We start from the raw sequence: 8,435 nt of genomic DNA, 5'->3' as shown, positions 1-8,435 counted from the left end.
TACCCATTCTTCTTGGTAAAATCGCAGTCATGAATGCCACTTCATTCCCCTATGTGTTTAACATACGTTTTGCTACTGAATTAAGCTGATGTAATTTTGAGACTGGGATTGTTTTAAGCCTTCTGCGTGTGTGTGTGTGTGTGTGTGTGTGTGTGTGTGTGTGTGTGTGTGTGTGTGTGTTGAGGCTTGATCCTCAGGACCTTGGGTGCTTTTCTGCTCATGGTTGGTGCTCTACCACTTGAGCCACATCTCCACTTCTGGCTTTTGTGAGATGTCTCCATTTCTGGCTTTTGTGAGATTAATTGGAGATGAATCTCACAGATTATTCTGCATCAGCTGGTTTCAGTGAGCCTCAGATCTCAGCGTCCTGAGTAGCTACAATTACAAGCTTAAGCCACCAGTGCCTGGCTCTATAAATACTTTTAGTCTTCATAAACAAGTGGAGGTGTAGCAAAGTGAGTAGAACATTTGTCCAGCATTCTCAAGCCCACAGTTCCCATCCCAGTGGGCATAGAGAAAGAAATACTCCCCTGATATCTTTCTGTTTTTACTTTCATTATTTTTTATTTGTAGATGAAACACTGAAGTGTGAAGAGCAAAGGTAAGGCCCAAAGTGCCATTTCATGCGAGTAATGAAGCCTAGTTGGAAGGAAATCTGGCTGGCACACATTGCTCAGCTGAAGAAGGGCTGGGAAGACTGCAATTAAGCTCAACTCATTGCAAGGACCAAAATCTATACTAATGGGTAGGAACCAAAGTTCATTGCCACCTGGGTGATTGGGGTTCAGCTCATGGAGGCTTTTTGGCTTTATTTTTTCATGGTAGTATAGAAAGACCGCAGGTTCAAATTTTAAATCACCTAGCTCTGAGCTAGGTGATTTAAAAACTTCTCCAGAGAAGTTTTTTTCCCCTATCACACAAAGTTGTGAGCATTAAATAAAATTATATTTAAAAGGTAGTGTGGGAAGGGTTGGTTATATATAGAACCTTGTGCAGACTATATATGACACAGAAAAACACCATATGCACTTGTATGAGAGAGCTGGTTGTCATCATAGAGCAGGAAGTTAAAGCACAGTGAGATGTGACTTGGCCACACCTGGTTACTACTACCCAGGGAACAGCCAGGACTCTACATTCTATTGTTTAAGTCACAGCTCTACTCATGATCATGCTAAGTTGCTTTGTCCCTCTAATATCTTGTTTGAAGGTCCTTTTGGAGCCTGATCTGAGTATGGTCCCCTAAATTCTAGCTTCTCTTGGGTCTCAGGAGAACTGAAATGCCACATAACTCAGTACAGCTCTTTGTGCCCACTAGTTCCTCTGACTTCTCTGGGGAAAGTCAGCCTGCAATTTGGATACAGGTGACTTCCACAGAATCCTATGGTGGAAGGGCCACTGTGTCCCAAGAAGAGCCTAACCCTGACTCCCTCCCCCGGCCCAGAACTCTTGCCTTCACTTGACCTCATCACTTGGAAACAAGGAATCATATAATTGTGAGTTTGAAAACCATCTCTGTCCCCTTTGCACATTGGGACCCTTGGACAAATCATTTCATGTCTCTAGCCCTTTGCAAAAGGATGCTAGTGACACTGGTGTTGGAAAGCCAAGGTGAGGACTGCCCTCTTGAGAAAGTGAGGTCTAGACCAAGAGCTGAAGCAGAAGGAACAGAAAAGAATATTAGTAGAGCAAGCTGGGGGACAAAAAAAAAGATTTTTTTCAGGGGGGAGACCCATTATATCTGCTTGTTTTAAAGTCATAGTGTCCTATAAAGGATTGAATTTGCCTTTCTAGAAAACCCTTTGCAGGTAATGTGGAGTTGGAATCGGGGTGAGGAGGTGGGAAGGAAAATGGCAGACCAACTCTGGGGCCAATGCAATGATCAGGAAAGGGAGATTAGCTCTTGCCCTATAGTGTTGGCAGAAGAGAGAAGAAGATGGGATGAAGAGAAAAATGTATGTAAGGTATAAAACCAGCTTTGTAGAAACTTGGTGGTGGTGGTGGAAGGGCGGAAGAGAGGGAAAAATTCAGAGAAACCCTTGGGTTTCTGGCTATTTGAAATTTGGCCAAAGGTTAGTTGGATAAATATTCCTGTCATTTTAAATGACATCAATATACCATGAATAATAACTTGTGCTTTGTTACACTTCTAATAGATCCAATTAGCTATTGTAATCAAGGATCTCCATGGTGCCTTTTGTGTCAAAACTATGAAGCATAGAATTTATGTTTCATTTCTCCTCCTCCTGCTCCTCTTCCTTCTCTTCCTCCTCTTCGTTCTCCTCCTCTTCCTCCTGCATCTCAACATTTGTATTGCAAAGGGAATTCCCTTTGCCTTCTAAATTATCCCATTAAGCATACATTTCAAAGTATCCTAGTCACCGAAGAATAAATTTTTCTTAGAACACATCTTATTCCAAATAATAACTATTACCTAAGAAATAAGAATAGTATTGGGTAGATGGTTATTCCTAGAAAAGGTAGGTCTGGAGACCAGGGGGGAGGATTATGCGTTTGGTTTGAGTTCCTTTAATTTAAATACCTTCAAGCATCTATTCAGTGTTCTTTAGCGGGGTGCAAATTCTGACCGTCTAGCAGCAGCAGTTCCTAGTCCCTAAACCCTAGTCCCTAAACCCCTGCCTGGGGCTGGGGGCTCCTGACATCTACACTCTCTCCCTCCCCTATTTCCGACAGTGGAAAAACGGAAACTGTGCACTAAGCGGGGCGCCGCCCGAAATAGCATCTGGTGCCTGTCGGTCAGCGCGTTGTCCTAGCGTCCATGAGTGACGCGGCCAGGCCAGGAAATGCCACCCCTCCTCCACCGTCCCCAAACTGGAGCCTCCATAGGTCGGGCCGGAAACCCTGAGCGCCTGGAGGTGGGGGTAGGGGGTGGCGACAGGGGAAGGGAGGTTGGGACCACAGACTGGTAAGTCTGGAGCTTGGGTGGAGAAAGCAGAGGACAGAAGAGCCTGGCTAGGCTTTGGCTGGAGACCTCGCCCCTCACCACCAAATCACCACCACTATGGCAGCCTGGAGTCTCCCCCAACACTCCAAAGCTCAGGCTTTAAAGTTCTTCCAAGTGTTTCTGTCTACCTGGGTACTGACTCTGAGTGCTCTAGGTCCGGAGTTTGTCCTCTGAAAGGATTCCATGACAGTCAGGCAGATGGCCTACAATTTATATTGTGGTTTTGATGTGCCTAGTGCCACCCTAAGCTCTTTATATCAATTCTGCTAGTACTGACAGCAACCAATGAGGTAGGGAGTCCTAGGACCTCCATTCTGTTACTAGCACAGACAGGTAGTTTCCAGAGAATGCCCAGCAAGTAAGTGGCAGAGGCACAGTTCAGACCCAGTACAGTCTGGTTTCAGGCCATGGTGCTTCTGAGCAGCAGAGCAGATTCAATAGACAGGTAGGCCTGAGCTCCTATTCCTGCTTCTCCAGCTGGAGGGGTCAAGGCAAGATACTCTTCACCTTTTGATTCCATTTTTCTCATCTGTAGAAGGAAGGTGATCATTGTCTATACCTCCTTCAGGGATTAAAAAAATTTTTTTAATAGGGATTATTGTTGAGGATAAAAATGTCAATTTAAGTAGCTGACACTTTTATCTCCATTTTTGTCTCCCTTCTCCTGGCACTATTTGTTCTGAGCAGCAAGTAGTTGTTGAAGGTTTTTCCAAGACAGATCCTTGGTGCAGCTGTACATATCCAGACCTGGACAGGACCCTGGGCCCTGGAAAGGGACTACTAAAGAATTTGAGTTCATGCCTATCTTAGCCCTCTAAACTCCAAGGAAGAAGGAGGAACAATGGGCCGGGCTCTGAAGCTAGATGTCCTGAGTTCAAATCCTTGGGCACATCAACTCCTGAGTCTCCATTGCTCCAAGGGTAATGAAACTCAGGTTAAGGGCCTTTGGAGCCAAATGGCCAGGGCTTAAATCCTGGCTCCTTATATTGGCTGGGTGACCTTAGGACAAATTACTTAATATCCTTGTATCTATTTTCTCAGGGCCTTGGACTTGCTCAGCTAGTGTGGAGCCCTCAGCCGTCCCTGTTTCTATTTTCTCTGCTATAAAATGGAGAATAAAAATAATATCTACCTCTTCCAGCTATAGTGAAGAATATGTGATGCAGGGTGCTGGTGGCTCACACCTGTAATCCTAGGTACCCGGGAGGCTGAGATCTGAGGATCACAGGAAAGTCCATGAGACTCTTATCTCCAATTAACCACCAGAAAATGGGAAGCGGCGCTGTGGTTCAAGTGGCAGAGCATTCACCTTGAGCTGAAGAGCTGAGGGACAGCGCCCAGGCCCAGAGTTGAAGCCCCACGACTACTACCACCATCAACAAAAAAGAATGTGTGAGTTAATAATTCATGTGTTCAGCAAAGACTAATTTTTTTTTTTGTCAGTCGTGGGGCCTGAACTCGGGGCCTGGGCGCTATCCCTCAGCTCTTCAGCTCAAGGCTAGTGCTCTACCACTTGAGCCACAGCACCACTTCCAGCTTTTTTCTTTTTGTTTATGTGGTGCTGAGGAATCAAACCCAGGGCCTCATGCATGCAAGGCAAGCACTCTACCACTGAGCCACCTCCCCAGCCCAGCAAAGACTAATTTATTGTTGATGAGTTATGTGATTAAATGAAAGAATGTACACACTAATGCTTTTTCCTATGATCCTATTGGCCTTGATGCAGCAAGCCCTTATAGCAGGCAGTTTCTGGTCTTTTTTAAAGGCCTTTGATGATAATACCATCACCCTCTCAACATTAACTTCTTTCTACTGTCCTGAATCAGAACTTGGGCATTCACTTTCAAGGGTGTTTGTCTCAGCTCACTGTAACTGAATACTACAACATGTCTGTGTCTGAAGCTGGAGGTTTCCTCTCTTACCATGAAGGACTGCTGTGCAGTATAAATGAGATAGCAAGCATGACTCTGATCAATGTTAGATGAATATGATTTTGTAATATGTCAGAGTATGCAGAAAGACAGGGTCTAGCCATGCCTTCTTGTTCTTCATTGTGCTCTCCAAAGACTAGAATCAGGCCTCCAACATAATGGAAGTGTGTAGATCTTTTCCATATAGCTTGTCCCTGGATCAAGGGACAATACATGATCCCTGGCCTTGTGGAGCTCCAAGCCAGGGAACACAAAACCAATTAACAAGCTGGTTATAATGAATTCTCACTGTGTGTATGTATGTATGCATGTATATGTTATGTAGATAGGTAGGTAGGTAGTTATGTCAGTAGTGGGGCTTGAACTCAGGAACTGGGTGGTTTCCCTGAGCTTCTTTGCTCAAGGCCAGCATTCTACCATTTGAGCCAAACCTCTCTTTGCTGGTTAACTGGCGACAGGAGTCTTATGGATTTTCATACCTGGGCTGGCTTGCTTAAACTTCAAACTCAGATCACTTGAGTAGATATAATTACATACATGAGCCATGGGTGTCTAGCTTTATAATAAATTCTTTATGAGGGCAAAAAGATCAGAGAGAATGCTATGGCATTTCAAAGTAGGAAAATATCACTTTCCACTTGAGGATTCCAGGATTCTTGCAGATTGGGGAGAGGATGTTGGGGGTGGGGATGGGAGCGTGTAAGCTGAGTTTTGAAGGGTACATTCACCTTTGAACTGGTAGAGTTTAGAGGCAATGGAAACAATAGGAGCAAAGATGAAACTTCACTGAATTTTTGTTCCCTTTGTAGCATGACTGAGGGGCCAGAGAGGACCTGGGTTTGAATTCCTAACTTACCAAGTCAAATCACATGGCAGACGGCATACTCTAGGACGCTGGAGGCCTGAGCTGCAGTCCCACCTCTGTAGGCACTGCACTCTATGAAGTGGAGCAGGACCCATCTCCCCTTATACAATGAGGATCAAGTGATTTCTAAGGGCCCTGAAGCTCTGACACCTTTGGATACCTGATGTCATCTTTTCCATTACGTTTTTAATTAGCACCTCCTGCCTCCGGGCCCCAGACCTCCCATGGAGAGGCAGGACAACAGAGCTCTCACTAAATCCATCCTTTTCCTGGATTTCAGCTTCCAACCAGGAAGCGGAAAAGCAGGATTTCCTGTTGAGGATATTCTCTATAACCCAGACAGTTCCTGCTAGGGGAATGGAGGGGGTGATGGGGTGATAGAGAGCATCTGGCCTTCATACCCTCCAACACCCTTTTTGTGAGTTTTATACTTTGACAAGTTCTTTAAAAAATGGGGCAAGTCCAAGAAATGGAATCATGGATTTTTATCGGTGGTGGTGGTGGTGCTTTTGTTTTTTGTTTTTTGTTTTTTGGCGGGGGGAATAAGGGGAGCATACAGAAAGGGAGAGGGGAAGGGTGAACAAATAAAATCATGCTATTTAGTATATACTATGTGGAAAATGACATGCAAATTGTGGGCAGGAGAGGAAAGCTGGAACATAGTGAAGGAAGGGGTGAGATCCAAAAAAAAGAAATGTACTCATTACCTGACTTATAAAATGGTAACCCCTCTGTACAACATCTTTAATAACAAAATTATATTTTTAAATATGGAGAATGCCCAATTCAGAGCTGGAGAAAGATTTGCTGCTATCCCTTCAGGTGAACAGGATTACTCAATGTTATAATGGAGGAAATGGAATTCACTTTTCCCTTCTCCATGGTGAAGTATGCTAACCATTATAAAAAGGAAGGAAAAGTTTTCCCCACTTACACGCCTGTGAAAAACTTTCAAGATCTTTAATAGTATAACTCTAATGCTGTCTCCTGCCGGAAATCCTTTCTCCTCCTGGCCTTTCAAGCCTTTGCTCATGCTCTATTTCTTAACATTATGTATGATCAGAGTCACACAGGAGTAACCCTTTACCTCCAAGAGTAGGAAACTAAAGCCAGTGACTTGTCCTAATTCCTAAATCAATAGTCCTACTAGCGTATTTTCTTTCCCAATCTTGGTTCCCTGCTCTATCACCTTTACCAGATCTCCATGCTTTCACAGCTCTTCCTTTAATCAATAATATATCCTGATCCCCTTCTCTTTCCTATTGCTTCCAAGGATTCAGGAAAAAAAAATGTGACCATGTTTCTAGAACATTCTCAAAATAATTTCCTCCCCAATTCCTCTTATTCTCTTACATCTTACCTGACTGTATTGCATATTTTTCCAACTTTAGGTTGAGTTCCTATAAGGCATGGTTATTTCCTTTATGTCCAACATCTAGTTCAGGGCCTAGCCTGCTCAACATGATACAACTGTTGAATAACAAGGTTATAATAATGTGCTGAGGTGAGGAGCTAAGGTGAAAGGAGTAGTTGCCACTGGGACAGACCCTGTGGAAGGAGGGACACACTGCTGGTGCACTGGTGAGCAGTTGTGCTTGACTTTGGCTTGGTGATACATGGTATTTTCTTTACCTGGGAAGTCTGCTATGAATTCCAGTAGGGATTTGCTGTGAGAACTGTATGAACAAGTATGTAGGAAAGCACTTTGAGAAGTGCGCAACAATCTACAAGTCTGACTTATACTGCAGGCGTAAAGGCTACTCACATCACCTGAAGGGCTAGGAAAAGTTCTGCCCTTATAAACAATGCCTAGTGAAGGTGCAGAAACTGTTCCTCTAGCTTCCTGGAGTCCTTAAGTCAGTGTGTTTGCTACCAGGTAGTCATTGAAGTAAACCCTTGAATACTATCTGGGGAGTGGGGGTGGCTCCTTCAAGGATGCATGAGCAAATAATGAAAGTACATCTGTGAATAATAAAATGCAACTCATTGAAAGCTATTGGGTAAAAGGGGCAGTGGGGCAGTACTATAAATGAAGGTGTGAAATACCTTTGAATAATTAGCAATGAACTATAGAAATGATCCCTGAAAGTATAGTCTTAATGCTAAAAACAGTAACAGGGACATTACAGGTCCCTGTGTAGGATATGGGAATTAGAGGCAGTAAGGGCAAATGGAGAGGGTAAAGGTCAAATATTCGATGTTCGCTGGGCGCTGGTGGCTCACGCCTGTAATCCTAGCTACTCAGGAGGCTGAGATCTGAGGATCGCGGTTCAAAGCCAGCCCGGGCAAGAAAGACCGTGAGACTCCTATCTCCAATAAACCACCAGAAAAAAAAACCGGAAGTGGCGCTGTAGCTCAAGTGGTAGAGCGCTCGCCTTGAGCTGAAGAGCTGAGGGACAACGCCCAGGCCCAGAGTTCAAGCCCCACGACCGACAAAAAAAAAAAAAAAAAAAAAAAAAATTCGATGTACATGTGTGAAGACATAACAAATAAAGGCAGTTGAAGTTGGTTTAGGAAGATGAGCATGATGGGAAGTGTCTGATCAAGGTACACTGTACATATTATAGACATGTCAAAATTAAACAACTGATAGTAATTTAAAAATGTGAGGCAATAACAGGTGCCAGAGGCTCACGCCTGTAATCCTAGCTACTCAGGAGGCTGAGAGCTGAAG

Source organism: Dipodomys merriami, unplaced genomic scaffold (genome assembly GCF_024711535.1).
Source record: "Dipodomys merriami isolate MVZ:Mamm:240054 unplaced genomic scaffold, mDipMer1.0.p SCAF_34, whole genome shotgun sequence".
In the NCBI taxonomy this organism is placed as follows: Eukaryota; Metazoa; Chordata; class Mammalia; order Rodentia; family Heteromyidae; genus Dipodomys; species Dipodomys merriami.
This window is presented reverse-complemented; position numbering follows the sequence as displayed.